The 4,877-nt window shown below is 35.9% G+C and overlaps 1 non-coding gene across 1 annotated transcript; it reads right to left on the bottom strand.

Moving 5' to 3' along the window:
* Positions 1-864: 864 nt before the first annotated feature.
* Positions 865-971, bottom strand: LOC128578705 (U6 spliceosomal RNA). The gene has a single exon (XR_008377845.1). It is a non-coding gene; the product is annotated as a U6 spliceosomal RNA (small nuclear RNA).
* Between the last annotated feature and the right edge of the window lie 3,906 nt (positions 972-4,877).

Raw genomic sequence — 4,877 nt, 5'->3', positions numbered from 1 at the left:
CTCCAGAAAGAAGCTGAGCAAAGAAACCTTAGATTTAAACCTAACCATCCAATATTTAGATTTAGCAGACATCTACAGAACATTTCATCCCAACAAAACTGAATACACATACTTCTCATCAGCCCACGGAACTTACTCCAAAATTGATCACATTTTAGGTCACAAGTCTAACCTCAGTAAATTTAAAGGAATAGAAATTATTCCATGCATCTTCTCGGACCATCATGGAATAAAACTTGAATTGAGTAACAACAGGAATCTGCATACTCATACAAAAACATGGAAGTTAAATAACCTTATGCTGAATGATAGCTGGGTCAGAGATGAGATTAAGAAAGAAATCACCAATTTTTTGGAACAAAATGACAATGAAGACACAAACTATCAGAACCTATGGGACACTGCAAAGGCAGTTCTAAGAGGGAAATTTATAGCACTGCAAGCCTTCCTCAAGAGAACGGAAAGAGAGGAAGTTAACAACTTAATTGGACATCTCACGCAACTGGAAAAGGAAGAACATTCCAACCCCAAACCCAGTAGAAGAAAAGAAATAACCAAAATTAGAGCAGAATTAAATGAAATTGAAAACAAAAGAATAATACAACAGATCAATAAATCAAAAAGCTGGTTTTTTGAAAAGGTCAATAAAATAGATAAACCTCTGGCCAACCTAATCAGGAAAAAGAGTGTAGATTGTCTATTTGCTTTGGTTGTTATCTCCTTAGCTGTACAGAATATTTTTAGTTTATTTAAGTCCCATTTGTTTATTTTGTTGTTGTTGCAATTGTCATGAAAATCTTCCTCATTAAGTCTTTCCCCAGGCTGATATCTTCAAGTGTTTTCCCCACAATTTCCTTTTTTTTTTTTAATATGGAACGCCTCATGTATTTACATGTCATCCTTGTGCAGAGACCATGCTAATCTTCTCTGTATCATTCCAATTTTCATACATGTGCTGCCAAAGCAAGCACTCCCCACACTTGATTTTAAAAAACTCTCAATGCCATGATTCTGCTGCATTTGTTTTTAAGTTGAAGCTTTAAAGTAATTAAGTAGTACTTGATGAATTGGAAGTCTCTTCCAGTAATTGCAGAGATGATTTGTTTCTTAATATTTTGCAAGGCTTTTAACCCATTGCAGAGATGGTTTGCTTCTTAATATTTTGCAAGGGTTTAAACCCTATCTTCATACATACAATATCAGTTTAAGGACTATGGGTGTACATATGCATATATACGCACACTTGCTTAATCTAACATGGATATGAAGATTCGATTTTGTTCTGTCATGGCTATTCCTTTACCCCGTAGGAAGCAATCCAATTTGTACAAATAATCAACACACTGAAAATGGCATAAATGTATTTACGATCTATGTACAAAAGACTTAATTAAAAAAAAAAGCTTAAAAAAGGAATTTCTATTCTCTCCAAATAATATTTAAAAATTAAACAAAGGAGAGGTTTTCTAGAGGTAAGTACTTGAATAAGGAATAAGAATTTTAATGCTTAAGATTTGGGGAAGAGTTTTTAGAAATATTTTTTAAAACATCAAACAGAGCTATCCAATTCTGTTATGCCAATCCCCACACAGCTCTTAATCCTGTCATTCTAATGCCTACCAGTAGCTCTTAAAGTGAATTGTTGGAAAACAGGGAATGGACATTGGAGAAGGTGAACAAATTTAAGTCTAGACTGTCTCACCCTTATTAACAGATAAATTATTAGTTTAGACATACAAAAGAAATAGCGTAATCCTTGTTTCTAGGTCTTTTGTGTGTATTGGTTTGATTATTCTTTACTTTTTGGCTTTGATAATTTATTTTAACAACTTGTAGTCAGTATTGCTATTCTGTCAGACAGACTAGAAACTCAATGTGCTGACATTTTAAACAGGGAGGTTTAACTCAGAAAATATCCATACCAGTGCTTTATCAAATGAAAGAACACTAGACCTGACCTTCTGTAGTGGAAGTGGTCCCAAGCTGGGAGCTTATACCAGCCGTCCTAGTCTATTAGTAGGTAGTAAATAAAGGCAAGGTCTTCATAAAACGTTTAAGTGGTAGACTTTTAGAAAAGGAAAAATATAACTTAAATGAAGGACTAGGACACCAGAAAGAATAGTCAGCAAAAACATTGGTTACTGCTGTTTATATAAACCACAGACAAAATCCAGCCCACTACGTGCCAGGAAACTAAGTTCGGATTCCTCTTTGCCACAAGTCTCCTCAGTCTGCTGCTTCTTCATTTGCAAAATGAACAAAATAATATTGGTCTTATCTCTATTGACATTGTTAGGATTAACTGAGATGAGGAATATTGCAGTGCTTTAAACCTATAAAAACTTATAAAACATTTTACCATCGTAAGATAAAGAAAAGAGGGTGGGTCTTGACATTTCGCTCATTTCCTTTTAATTTAACAAAACATAAAAGGATCTAATAAAAGCATATTTAGATATTACAGATGAAATTATGAAATCAGCCTAGTAGCAAGAAATACACAAACATACTTAGTATTTATTCATTTTTCCTAGAAATGTTGCATCTTAATGATATGATGATATGTTACAAGGGGTCATTGGATTCAACTAAGTTTTTTTTTTTTTTTTTTTTTGCAGTTTTTGGCCAGGGTGGGGTTTGAACCCGTCACCTCCAGCATATGGGGCTGGCACCCCACCCCTTTGAGCCACAGGCACCACCCTCAAATAGTTTTGTTTGTTTTTTTGTTAAAGAGACAGAGTCTCACTTTGTCACCATCGGTAGAGTGCTGTGGCATCTCAGCTCACAGTAACCTCCACCTTTTGGGCTTAGGCAATTCTCTTGCCTCAGCCTCCCAAGTAGCTGGCACTACAGGCACCCGCCACAATGCCCAGCTATTTTTGGTTGGAGTTTGGCCGGGCTGGGTTTAAACCCACCACCCTCAGTATATGGGGCCAGCACCCTACTCACTGAGCCACAGGCAACACACATTAACTAGTTTTATAATATAGAGAATAATAGACACCACTCTTATCTGGTGTTTTTATTAATATTATGTTGACCTTAAACAAAGGGAGTTCTGCATTTTTCTAGTTTTAAACTGTGATTATTGATTCTTTCTCAAAATAATCTGTAAGTGAATCCACTATTCCTAGAATCCTTTAGTTTTTCCCTTGAATTTTTAAAGCTTCATGTTTTAAAAATGTTGCACACAACATTTTTTTGTGTGTGTGATAATCAACTCAATCATCTCCAGACACAGGAAAATGCTTTTCATAAAACTTCATGTTTTCTCTTTGATATTTTATTCTTTTGATATGCTGAATATAGTCCTCATTGACATTCTTTAAACAGTGACCTTGTTTTTCTTAAGGAATATACACATGTCTCAGCTCAAAATTTCAGACAATAGCATAAATGACGGTGAGACTATAGATACTGTATAAATTCTGCAGATCCACCAATTTAAATTTCTTTATTTTTTCATTTTTATTTTTTTTTATTTTTATTTTTTTATTAAATCATAACTGTATACAATGATATGATTATGGGGCATCATACATTCACTTCATAAACCATTTGACACATTTTTATCACAGTGGTTAACATAGCCTTTACGGCGTTATCTCAGTTACTATGCCAAAACATTTACATTCTACATTTACCAAGTTTCGCAAATACCCCTGTAATATGCACCACAGGTGTGATCCCACCGATTCCCCTCCCTCTACACACCCCCCCTTTCCCACTTCCCCCTATTGTTAAGTTGTAGCTGGGTTATAGCTTTAATGTGAGAGTCCCAAATTAGTTTCATAGTAGGGCTGTGTACATTGGGTATTTTTTCTTCCATTCTTGGGATACTTTACTAAGAAGGATATGTTCCAGCTCCATCCATGTAAACATGAAAGAGGTGAAGTCTCCATCTTTCTTTAAGGCTGCATAGTATTCCATGGTTACATATACCACAATTTATTAATCCATTCGTGGATCGATGGGCACTTGGGCTTTTTCCATGACTTAGCTATTATGAATTGGGCTGCAATAAACATTCTGGTACAAATATCTTTGTTATGTTGTGATTTTGGTCTTCTTGGTATATGCCCAGCAGAGGAATTACAGGATTGAATGGCAGATCTATTTTTAGATCTCTGAGTGTTCTCCATATATCTTTCCAAAAGGAATGTATTAATTTGCATTCCCACCAGCAGTGCAGAAGTGTTCCCTTTTCTCCGCATCCACGCCAACATCTCTGGTCTTGAGATTTTGTGATATAGGCTAGTCTCGTTGGAGTTAGAAGATATCTCAAAGTAGTTTTGATTTGCATTTCTCTGATGATTAAAGATGATGAGCATTTGTTCATATGTCTGAAGGCCGTGCGCCTGTCTTCTTCAGAGAAGGTTCTCTTCAAATCCCTTACCCAGCCTGCGATGGGATCCCTTGTTTTTTTCTTGCTGATGCGTTTGAGTTCTCTGTGGATTCTGGTTATTAAACCTTTGTCAGAAATATAACCTGCAAATATCTTCTCCCATTCTGAGGGCTGTCTGCTTGCTCTGCTTACTGTGTTCTTAGCTGTGCAGAAGCTTTTTAGTTTGATCAAGTCCCAGTAGTGTATTTTTGAAGCTGCTTCAATTGCCCGGGGGGTTCTCCTCATGAAATACTCACCCAGACCAATTTCTTCAAGGGTTTTCCCTGCATTCTCCTCTAGTATTTTTATAATTTCATGTCTTAAGTTTAAATCTTTAATCCAATGAGAGTCTATCTTAGTTAATGGTGAAAGGTGTGGGTCCAATTTCAGTCTTCTGCAGGTTGCCAGCCAGTTCACCCAGCACCATTTGTTAAATAGGGAATCTTTTCCCCACTGAATGTTTTTAATTGGCTTGTCAAAAATCAAATAGCGG

This window comes from Nycticebus coucang, chromosome X (assembly GCF_027406575.1).
Source record: "Nycticebus coucang isolate mNycCou1 chromosome X, mNycCou1.pri, whole genome shotgun sequence".
Lineage (NCBI taxonomy): Eukaryota > Metazoa > Chordata > Mammalia > Primates > Lorisidae > Nycticebus > Nycticebus coucang.
The sequence above is the reverse complement of the archived record's forward strand: the minus strand, read 5'-3'. Positions and strand labels throughout refer to the sequence as shown.